At 48.4% G+C, this 12247-nt stretch overlaps 1 protein-coding gene across 2 annotated transcripts in view; it reads right to left on the reverse strand.

Moving 5' to 3' along the window:
* SLC6A4 (solute carrier family 6 member 4) overlaps positions 1 to 11988 on the reverse strand; it is a 41199-nt gene extending 29211 nt beyond the window's left edge. For both annotated transcript variants that reach the window (XM_037162917.2, XM_037162916.2), the window contains exon 1: positions 11885 to 11988. The gene's annotated coding sequence lies outside the window, so the exon portion shown is untranslated. The remainder of the gene's footprint in view (positions 1 to 11884) is intronic.
* Between the last annotated feature and the right edge of the window lie 259 nt (positions 11989 to 12247).

A 12247-nucleotide genomic window follows, 5' to 3' on the forward strand; every position in this document is an offset into this window, starting at 1 on the left:
GTTTCCAAGAATGCTCTCTTGCAAGCTTTCTTCTTTAAAAGATATTTTTATTCTTCTGGGTAGAGAGATTGCAAACAGGGTCAATAGGACAGCCATGACCTCCACCAAGCAGCCTTTGAGTTTCTCCGTGGCCGGAAAAAGCCCCAGAAGCCTTCCTTTGCACCTTGAATATGTGCCGTGGTCCCAGGATACACAGGGACAAGCAGAGCAGGAACAGGGCTGGGAGGTGCCACGTGACCCAGCTCCTGGGTGGGACGACAGCTTGACAGGCAGGAGCCTCCCCCCCAGCCCCTGAACACCAGAGGCAGCCGAGGTGCAGTTGATGGGCTGACAGTCGACTTCCTATTTATTCATACTCCTTCCTCTCAGCCCAAGGAGTGCACTACTTTGTCCCCACCTCCCTTAGTAAAAAGCATCGTTTCTATTTAAACTTCTGATCAAACCTCCATTCTTCTTTCCCCAAACCCTGCCTCTGTAGCCAGGGGAACCAGTACCTGAACAAGCATGTAATTACCATTACAATGATTAGTCAGGTAACCACCCAGTTGTTTGAAAATGCCTGTCCCTTTGTGTCTGTTTGGCGCTCATCAGCACAATCTAAGCAGAAACACTACAGAAATGTTGGACTTTGACTTCACACATGGAGATCAAAGTGAGTTCATTTCTCAGGATGCTCAATTTCCATTTCAAAAACAAACAAAAAAAGCCCACCACAAATTATGGGTCTACCACTGAGATAAGGTTAATTACAGGTCATATAGCCAAGTGGCAATTTGCATTCACTATTAGGAGGGAGTCTGAAAGTCCCAAGACACATACCTACCAAGGGTGACAGGAAGCCTTGCATTACAGAGGCCAGGCACCAACTAAAACGGTAAACACCAAACCCAGCATTCTGCCACGGATCTACCCTAACCGGGCAGCGATGTGAGGTTTGCCCGCTACGTGCTAGGTTCTTGGAGACAAGGCAGGCACAGTCCTGCCTTCCTGGTGTTCAGGTCCAAGGCCAAGACCTGGTGGGAAAAACAGCAGGCTGCTTGAAGAGGGAGAGGCTGGTGCTGCTCTCCATGCTGTGGTGCCTTCCTCTGCGGGCCCAGGTCTCTGAAACCAGGACGTGGCACGTCTAGCCCTCAGGTGGTTGCTGTTTTCTTTTTCTTAAAATCCTCACTCGAGGATGTGTTTATTGATTTTAGGGTGAGAGAGAGAGAAACATCGATGTCAAAGACATCGACGGGCTACCTCCCCCATACGCGCCTCATCTGGGGATCAAAGCTGCAGCCTAGGCGTATGCCCTGACCAGGGATTGAACCCGCCACCTTTTGGTGTATGGGACAACTCTGCAACCAACTGAGCAACCCACCCAGGGCGCCCTGAGATTTTAAAACTCTTTCTTTTTTGGTATTTCTTGTCCAGCTTCTGTCATAAATTCCTGAATTAAGTTGATTCTGACCCACAAGCACCGCAGTGTAAGAAAGGGGTTCGAATTTGTGGAAGGGACTTTCTTTTAAAGACAAGACCAAAATGAAAACTTCTGAACTTAAACATTCGACATGAAAGAATCAAGGAATAGCTATAATTCTAAAGTAGCTGTCATTGTGAAGTAGTAGCTAGTATTCTTATGAGTGCTAACGGATGGCACGGTACAGGGTACAATGGAAATGTCTGGTTTTGACTACTGAGCTCTTGGCCGTGTGTGTCGTAGGTCGGAAGCCACGGGGACTCCCTGCTCACCTTTCAAACAAAATAAGGAGATTTCAAGATATGAATGGAGTAAAGAAAATCTGCTTGTTTTTGGACATAAGTAGAAATGACCTCCATGAACCCAGCCATCTCTTTATCCAAAAAATTCCTTATTTGAGACAGTCAGGCAGTTTAATTTTTTGGAGAGGAATTAATAGACTAAAATCCCCAGGGCCCTTTGGGCTTGTTATTGTGAGAAAGAAAAAGGGTCTCTGTCCAGAACTTCTGCCGCCTGGAAGAAGACAGCTCAAGCTTCTTTCTACACAGAGTGTGAAGTCTAGAGGCTCAGCCCTCGGTGGTGGGTTTGAGATCACTCCCACCAGTGGGAGTGACCTATCGAGGCTGGTCAAAAGTACAATGGATTATTCATTTTGACTTTCATAAAAAGAAATGGGTTTGGCCTCGATGGGCATGAATAGCCCTCTAGTGTATCCTCTAGTGAACACAAACAGCCAAATCCTGAGGTATCGCTTCCTATTTCCTGTGTGCCCATACCCCACAGCTCTCCTGCTTCACAGATCTGCACTGGAATCCCAGATGCACCCCTTACTGGCTATGTGACTCTGGCAAGGTTGCTTAACCTCTCTGAGCTTCCATTTTCTTGTGTATAAAAGACCATTTATGGGGTCTTTTATAGACCAGTTGTAGAAATTAAATAAAAGTATGACAAGCTGCCTTGGCTGGTGTGGCTCAGTGGATTGAGCACCGGCCTGCAAACCAAAAGGTCACTGGTTTGATTCCCAGTCAGGGCACATGCCTGGGTTGCAGGCCAGGTCCCTAACTGGGGGTGTGCAAGAGGCAACCACACATTGATATGTCTCCCCCTTTCTTTCTCCCTCCCTTCCGGTCTCTCTAAACATAAATAAATAAAATATATTTTTAAAAAGTATGACAAATACTTAACTCAGTGAGTTGATGGTCACTACGCCACCGTGCAAAGGAACCAATTCTACTTTTCTATTTAGCCCTCCAGGCAGGGAAACAGAGGCCCACAAGGCTCAGTGATTCTCGGCCCCATGCACAACAAGCAGGCAGCTTGAGTCAGAAGCTGGGGCCTCTATCCCTTTCCACTGGAACTCACTGGTCTGTGCTGGCTCCTCTCAGTCAGTGGCTTGGAGCTACTGGGAAACTTGTAAACAGCAGATTTCTGGGCTGCTACCCGGAGAGTTTAATTCAAGAGATTCATGTCAGTACTGAATTTTCACAAGCAGTCCAGGTTCTCAGGGGCAGGTGGGCCAGCAAGCACCCTCACTCCACACCTCACTCCCTCCAACAGGGCCCATCCTGTGAGGGGGCCTGGCTAAAGTTTCTATCCACCCCTCTCCATGAAGCTTCCTTTCACCACCACAGTCCAAGATGATCTCTGTCTGCTCCATCATTCATCACTGGTTTTCATGTATCATTATAGTTTGTTTGTTTGTTTGTTTGTTTGTTTTGCATACATTGGCTTTGCATTCCCCTGGAAGCAGGGGCCATGGCTTATACATCTCTGTGCTTGATACTCGCTGAACCGACATGTACACGGCACAGCTCCCAGCCAGCACAGATGCCAAGCCGGCAGGTTTGAGCCTCAAGTGGGACACTCCTCTTTCTTCCTCGGGGTCCCATTCTCGGGGTTCTGCCCCTCCTGTTCTCATGCACCAGAAGGATCTGCCGTGCATCTTGGGGGTGGAGGGAAGACTGTCACCAACAGTAATTTTAATGGACTATGGACTGGAAAAGTCTGACACATCTCGGATTAAAAAAGAGCACAGGTGTGCTTTTTAGATTTTTGAGACAAATACCAGTGGACACACCCATCAACAGTCTATGTTCCGAATGTCTATCTTGTGAGCTGCTTGCTTAGAACTTACATATTTTACGCACAGAAATAAAGGTTGTAAATGGTGGTTAGCCTCCTAAGCTAGTTTAAAGAACCTGAGTTTAACCATAAAAATACAACATTATCTAAAATGTGTGCTGTAGAACACAGCGTTGTTACCTACTACAAAAGGGACAGGTTGACAGCAAAGCCGATTAGGAGCTATTTATTTATTTTAACATTCTTTCTGGTTCTTTAAAAAATATTTATTTGTTTTTAGAAAGAGAAGAAGGGAGGGAGAAAAAGAAGGAAAGAAGCACTGATATGAAAGGGGGCACAACCCCTGTTGGGGACCAAACACACAACCAGGCATGTGCCCTGACTGGGAATGAACCAGCGACCCTTTGCTTCATGGGACAACACCTGACCAACTGAGCCACATCAGTCAGGGCTCTTTCTGGTTCTTGAAGGAAACTAAATTGAAGGACAGAAAGACGAGGAAGCATAGAGACTCTTATATGGATTCCCTGGAGGTGTCTTTTAGGCACCTTTAAAGAGCTTTAGAAGTTGAACTTCCAGTCAAGACGGCAGCATAGATAAACACAGCTCACGTCCTCACACAATCACATCAAAATTACAGAACAACCGTTATTCAGAACCGCCAGAAGTCCCACAACTACGAAATTAAGGAAGAAATCTCACCGAGACTGGCAGGAGGGGAGGAGACACAGAAAGAGCTGGCCCCACACCCATATGTGGTGGATAAAAATCAGGAGGGATAGCTCAGGAACGAGAGGACCCAGACTCACACCTGGGCTCTCAGCCCAGGGTTCCAGTGCCGGGAATATAAATCTCCATAATTTCTTGCTGCAGACCCAGCGGGGATTAAGACCGCAGAAGGTAGAAACTGCTGGAATCCCAGGTAGTTCCTTTTAAAGGGCCCGTGCACAAACTTACTCCACTTTGCTATGAGTTCCAGCATGGGGACGGCAGACTGAAAGGTATCAGAGACATACAGAGAGGAACTGAATTATTTCAGGGTGAGAGCTGTGGAGCAGTTTTCCCCCAGACTGAAGTGCTGGCAGAGGCCATTGTTCCTTTTCTGAGCCCTCCCTCCAAAAAGACTCCACCAACCTGGCTCACACTGTTTGCCCTGGTGATTCTCTGAGGCTCCTCCCCATTCAACTTTCAGGTTCACCCAAGTGGTTTCCAGGCTTTTCCATACAAAAGGCCTGTCTTGGTCCATGCTTCAGATTTTCCTAAATTCTCTCAAACAAGCAGCATCTGACTTCAGATAGTCCCATCATTCTTGGTAGTGGCCTCAAGGCTGGCACTAGCAGTGGCCAGCCTTGATTCACAGCTTGGTCTTTCCTAGGAACCTCCAAGCCCAGCACAAGTAGCAACCATCTGCAGATCACCCTGTAGCTAATGCTGTGTGACCACAAACAGAACACAGATAGTGGCTGGCCTTGGACATGGCAACAGCAATCAAGGCTCAACTACAATAGGAGGGTGTACACAGTCTACACAGTTGGTGTGCCTTGAATTCCCAGCTTGGGTGATAGAGGAGGCTGTGCCACTGGACCCTACAGAACACATACTGCATTAGGCAGGCCACTCTATCAAGCCTGGGAGATGTAGCAACTCTGCCTAATACATAGACACAAACACAGAAAGGGTGCCAAAATGAGGAGACAAAGAAACATGCCCTAAATGAAAGAACATAATGAAACTCCAGAAAAAAAAAACACAACTAAACAAAATGGAGATAAGCAATCTAACAGATGTAGACTTCAAAACACTGGTTATAAGAATACTCATATAGGAAATTAGTGGGGACCTCAACAGCATAAAAAAGATCCAGTCAGAAACAAAGGATACACTAATTGAAATAAGGAATGATTTACAGGGAAACAATACTTGAAGTAGAGTGGACGAAGCCAAGAATGAAATCAATGATTTGGAACATAAGGAAGCAAAAACAACCATACAAAACAGCAAGAAGAAAAAAGAATCCAAAAAAAATTGAGAATAGTGTAAGCAGCCTGTCAGACAACTTTAAAAAATCCAACATTTGCTTCATAGGGGTGCCAGAAGTAGGAGAGAAAGAGCAAGAAATTGAAAACCTATTTGAAAAAACAATGACTAAAAACTTCCCTAACTTGGTGAAGGAAATAGACATACAAGCCCATGAAGCATAGAGAGTCCCAAACAAGATGGACCCAAAGAGGACCACCCCAGAACATATCAAAATTAAAATGCCAAAGGTTAAAGACAAAGAATCTTAAAAGCCACAAGAGTAAAGCAGTCAGTCACCTACATGGGAGCCTCCATAAAACCGGCAGCTGATTTCTCCTAAGAAACTTTGCAGGCTAGAAGGGACTGGCAAGAAATATTCAAAGTGATGAAAGCAAGGGCCTAAACCAAGATGACTCTACCCAGCAAAGCTATCCTTTAGAATTGAAGGACAGGTAAAGAGCTTCCCAGGCAAGAAAAAGCTAAATGAGTACATCACTCTCAAACCGGTATTACAAAATGTTAAAGGGTCTTCTTGAGGAAGAACGAGAAGGAGAAGAGGAAGAGAAGGAGGAGGGAGAAGAAAAAGACCAAAACTATGAATGAAGGATTTACAGGAACTAGTATGAGGGACACATGGACAAAAACTAGGGGGGGTGGAAATGGGAGGGAGGTGGGGAGCACGGGAGGGGGGATGGGCTTGGATGGGAGTAAAAAACAGAAAACTGTACTTGAACAACAATTAAATAACTAAATAAAAAAAAAAACAGAAAAACCCAACTATGAATGATAAAATGACAATAAATACATATCTGTCAATAATTGAATCTAAAAACCAAAATAAACGAACAAAGCAGAACTGAATCATAGATACAGAGAATGTTTTGATGGTTGCCAGAGGGGAGGGGAGTGGGGGGATGGGCAAAAAGACGAAGAGATTAAGAAGTATAAATTGGTAGTTACAGAATAGTCACGGGGATGTGAAGTACAGCGTAGGGAACAGACCAGTCAGAGAACATATATGCATGACCATGGACATGGACCACCGTATGGGGATTGGCTGAGGGAATCCGTGTTGTCTGGGTGGAGGGGGACAAAGGTGGAAAAATTGGGACAACTGTAATAGTATAAACAATAAAATATAACTTAAAAGAAAGAGCTTTAGAAATACACTTAACTTCACAATTTAACTTTGCAAAAAACAAAACTGCTTTTACTCTGCCGCCATGGTACGTTTCATTGTGGACGAGCTGGGGCAGAGACCTGGGAAACTCCAGCAGTGATGGGTTAGATTAGGCAAGGTAAGGAGGGTCACTTACACCTTCTCAACACTCCTTTATTATTGTCATAATGCAATTTATGCAATAAATAAAAATCGAGATTAAAAAACATAGGAGCATTTCCAAACACAGATTTTCTTTTCCTCACTATAGGTATGTTACTAAGAGACTTTCATATGAAACAAACAGGATTAGACTCACAAAGGCAGCCAAGAGCGGGGAAGCGGAGGGAGGAGGAAGGAGGGAGAAAAAAAACAGCCCCAGGGAAAGAGTGTTATGAAGTAAGGGTGGAATTACTTGTGGCTGCTGAGTGAGGCAGGAGAGAGAAGAGGAGGAGAAAGGGATTTGAGGAGCAATTAAATAAAACCCGGGCAGTGAACAGGAGAGAAGGGGAACGGGGTCCGCTTCTCTGGGTGGCAAAGCGAAGTTGGGGGAGAGATGGGGTCAGGCAGCAGGACAGACAGGGCGATGGAGGCCACCTCTGGCCACCTCTTCAGCTACAAGATGTTTGTGATTTAAGCGTGGTTGCTTGAACTGAGGGTGCCTATACTCTTAGGTCAAGAAGTTCTGAAATGTGCTTTACAAGGAGTCACACATGCAGTTTGGGGACATTCGTGAGAAAGCAGTTCGTCGTGACCCAGTACCGATCCAGTTGCCAGATACACTGAAATAAGGGCAAGGGATGGCTCCCAATCTCTAGGAGTTTCTAGTCTCAAAAAGTAACCCTCAAAGCTAAAAAGAGTATCATTGAAATAATGGGGGAAATTTGAATATGGCCTGTGTAGCCAATACTATACTTTATCAAAGTTAACTTTCCCAAATGTGATAATAATGCAGCTTGGTTATTAGGAAAATGTCCTTGTTCTTAGCAGACACAGGCTGAAGTAGTTCTGGAGAAGTACTTGGATGTTTGCAAATTCTCCAAGGTTCAACCCCAAAATTATATACATACGTAAATTATACAATTACTATATGATGTCATGTAATATGCACAGTGTATCATATCATGTATACATCACACATGCAAAACTTAGATGTGTGTAGAATTAGAGAGAGACTGCGTGCACAAATGTAACAAAATGCTAACAACTGGTGAATCTGGGTGAGGGGGTCACTGGACCGTTTCTCTGCCTTTTCAGTTGAAATTTTTCAAAATTAAAAATTGGGGGGAGAAAAATAATCCTGGCCCTCAGAGGAGCTGAGAAACCTCCACAGGTCACACCTCCGCTGGCTGTGCGTGGAGTGCCCAGAACAGCCCAGAACAGCCTATCTCCTCTCTGCCCCTAGGCCCTTCCCTCCCCTTTCCTCCCTGCCCCAGCTCTTTTCCTCTGAGACAAGGGAAAGAGCCAACTAACTAGATTAGCAGTTAAAAACAACACACCCAGGGAAGAAAAAAAAGAATGGCATGCAGGAGACTCAGGTTCCAGGCCTGGCCGAGACCTCCCGGGCTGGAGCAGACCCCTCCAACGCCACCCCCAGCTCTGCCCCTCCCTCCATTGAGGGAGCTTCTTAGAGCAAAAGACTCTGTTTATTCTGTTTTCATTCAGCAGCTCAGTAACAAAGGAAATGGAATGTTCTTTTTTCCTTGAATATGCCCGGAAAGACCACATAAAAACACAAGAGGGGAAAGGCCCACTAACTTGCTCCCTCCTGCCGAACCCACCACCAGCCTCCAGCTCTGGCTTCTCCCAGAGCACACAACGGGCTCTCTCTCTGCCACTAACATTGTCCCCAACCCCTTCTCACCCCTTCCCTCCCTATGTCAAATGTTGACACAAAGAACGGAAGAAGAACCGTGCCTCAGGGTCCCAGGACACTTTCCCCACGCCCCCTGCCACTGAGCTGGCCCTGGGACGTCACCTCCATGTCTCCACGTTGCTGGGGTTCATCTCTCACTCTGCGGCCCAGAGGTTTCTGGGGTTAACAGGGGGCTCTCTGGTTGTGGCTTTTTAAAAGCTGATGGTTTAAAGACCTACTAACAAGTACCCATCCTTGGTCCAGGGTTGGGGTGACAGTGAGGGGGCTGCTGCCAGCTTCCAGCCAGGGAAGCCAAAGGAAAGAAGAAAATGAGGCGGTCAGACTTGCCTCATCTCGACTCATTCTGTCACCCCAGTAGACAAGGGGTTGAGAAAACACTTGGGTTTAACAACGTGCTGTTGACATTCAGTAAACGAGCATTCACCTTTCCAGTCAGGGAGAAGGCACACAGGTCAGGCTGGAGGCAATGCCCCCTTCATAGCAGGGCAACTCAGAGACCATTTCTGAGGGTGGACCCGTTTCTGCCTGGGAAATAAGGGGTCTGTGTCAGCCGAAAGTGTGTCTTACTGGCTGGTGTGACTCAGTGGATTTGAGCGCCCGCCTGCAAACCAAAGGGTCGCTGGTTTGATTCCCAGTCAGGGCACATGCTTGGGTTGTTGGCCAGGTCACCAGTAGGGGGCGCATGAGAGGCAACCACACATTGATGTTTCTCTCTTTCTCCTTCCCTTCCCCTCTCTCTAAAAATACATAAATAAAATATTTTTAAAAACAGGGAAAGAAAAGTTGCTCACCCCTCTGCCCAGGGAAAATCCTTTCTGTCGAGTTTCTTTTAAAGGCTAGTTCCATCTGTTTTCTACCTCGGTCCCTCCCAGAAAGATGATAGCTTACCCTCCTTAGGGTGCTCTTTTATCCAGTTAAACACAGAAACTGACAAGTTCCCTTGGTCCAGGGTTGGGGTGGCAGCACCTTGACCCACGGGAGCAGCTGTCAGCATCACGTGCCCCAGGCACGAGAACGGGGCCGTCCTCAGGCCTCCGCCTGCACCGCCCAGCCTGGTCTGTGCAAGCCTCAGGGCAGTGTGGCCAACTGGCGACAGCCCAGTGCTTGGAAGGAAAACCACACAGCCCGCATCTGCCCTGGCTGGGGGCCATTTCCACTGCGCCACACCCTGGGCATCTTGCAAAGGGGACTGAGGGAGTGGGGGAAGTTGGGCCTATTGGTTGGACACGATGGAGGTGCAGAACTCGACTTGCGTGTGTCTGAGTGTGCAAAGCCTCTGCCTTAGAGTGAAATCCACGAGGTCCCCAGAGGACCCTGATTTGATGGCAACATCTGAGTAGAGAGTCCTGGCCCTCAGGCGTTTTGCCCCATCATTTCGACTTGTATTTGCTTAAAGCAGAAAGGTTAGAGTCCCAGTCACAGAATGAGTCCAGGGACTAGGGTGCCCTGTTATGCAGGACCCTGGCTCCTCCTCACTTAGAACCGAGGCCCAAGAGACCCAGAGGAACTGCTCTGTGACCCAGAATTACAAAGGTATGAGTTGATTTCTTAAAGTGACAGAAAAATGACTGCATTTCCCCTTTGGCCATCTAGGCATCTTTATTTAAAAAGCCAAGTCCTGACTATATCCTGTTGATTCACTAAGCTTAATTCAAATTAAACTTCTTCAGACAGCCCTGCCTTTGTTCTCTCAAGTTGTGCCATTCCACGAGTATAAAGAAGGAACTGACACTTACTGGCTTAACTTCTGGAATTACCTGCGTTTCTCTGGGGGGGGGGGGGGGTCACCCACAGAGTTTTTGTAAGCCTGATGTAAGAGACAACCCCCCTCCAGCCAGGCACCCCATTCCGAAGCCATCTCGCCCATGGGTGACACTTTCTGACACGCCTCTCTGACTTTCATCAAAATGCTGGGACAACTCAGAATCCTCCAGAGAGGAACTTCTGAGGGTTTTGATCATTTAAGTTCCAACATATTCCACCCTTACTCCCACCTCACCACCCACCCCTTGTATATGTATTTCTTAAGCAAGGAGATTGAAAAAAATGAGTTTGAATATCTGTGCTGGTATTACGCCTCCGAAATGTCCTAGATCGATCACCAGGGTGTGGAGGGGACTTTTGATGAATTGTGAAGCAGTCTCAATCTGCTCTCATTCAGGTTCAATGGAAACCAGAAAAATCCATGCGGCACAAGGCTGATTCAATTTGCACCAGCCGGAAGAACCTGCCTCTACCCCAGGCTTGAACCCTTGGGCATCAGTGGCTCCGCACAAAAGAAAGTGATGGGAGGGAAAACCAAGGCGTGCGTTTCCCTGGGCTCCTAGAAAGCCGAACACCAGCACTGCCCATAGTGCTCCTCCGCTTCGTAAAACACATGTCCCATGTTGCTTTCTCAGACACTTTCCCCTGCAACTGAAGGCAAAACATGTTAAGGACTTGCTCTCATCTTACTATGATGAAAGCTAGTAGGCTCATAAATAATTCATTGACCGAGTTCATTTTATTCCGGACCAAACTGACCCTAAAAATACATACACACAAGCCTTTGTTATGTCTGACTTAGAAATCCCACCCTTCTCAAATTCTTCAAAACCCCAACTGAAAAAGACATTTATGCCGCAAAAGACCCAGAACAAAGGGAAATGTGATCCTTAGTGTTCTTCAGCTCCAAAGAGCGTTTTCAAAAACAGATTTGCACGCACACACTTTTCACGCCGCCGACGGCCGCACGCTGCGGCCGCGAGAACGAGCGGGCCGGCGCCCGCGTCCGCGCAGATTCTGACCGGCCGGCGAGGCTGCCGGGCGCGCGGCGGCTCCGCGGGGAACACGGGCCGAGCGCGCGGAGCCTCGTCCCACTCCGGTGTCACTCAGACACTTCTCTAGTTAGGCTTGTTGGTCAGCCCCAGCTCTCCCCGCAGAAACGCCTGTGCACAAAGCCCCCGACACGCGACAGCAGGGAGTCGGGATCAAACAAAAGCTAAAGCAACTTTTCCCGAAGCGCAGGACAGCGCTTTGCAGGGTCTTCCTCTCGCCCTCTGCACCGCAAAGCCCGCGCGTGCGACAGACCAGGGAGCCCCCGGAGCCCGCTCGCCCGCTCCGCGGTCGCCTGTCCCTCCCGGCGGCCGGACGGACTGGGGTCCGCGCTCGTTCTCCTCGGAGCGCGGCCGCGGATCCGGACGCCCACCGCCCAGGCGCACAGACGCCCCGGCCGGCGCCCGCGGCGGCAGACGGGGGTGAAGTTCTGGAAAGAAGTGTGGGTTAGAAGCAAGGAGGAAAGCGGACCCACCTGCGGGGAGTCCGTGGGGAGGCTGGTCCCGGGCTCACCGAGGCGGGGCGACCCTCGCGCCCTCGAGGCACCGGGGGCGACCGCCGCCTGTGCGGGATCTGCGCCCAAGCGGCCGTATTTGTACCCTCGGCCCCTCACATGGTCTGATCTCTAGATAACCGCCGCCAAAGAGCTCTTCAAGAATTTTTGCGTCATTTTGAGCCGCACAAACTTCACGTTTCCCTACGACCTCGGCTCGGCCTTCCTCCGGGGGGTGGGGGGACCTTCCTGGGAGCGCTCACTGGGGGAGGGGGCTGCAGGGCGGAGGTAAGTGGAAAGAGGGGGCGGGGGCCGGGCGGGTGGAGGACCCCTCCCCCGACACAC

The sequence above is a fragment of the Artibeus jamaicensis genome, unplaced genomic scaffold (assembly GCF_021234435.1).
Source record: "Artibeus jamaicensis isolate MK-2021 breed Jamaican fruit bat unplaced genomic scaffold, CSHL_Jam_final contig_2790, whole genome shotgun sequence".
In the NCBI taxonomy this organism is placed as follows: Eukaryota; Metazoa; Chordata; class Mammalia; order Chiroptera; family Phyllostomidae; genus Artibeus; species Artibeus jamaicensis.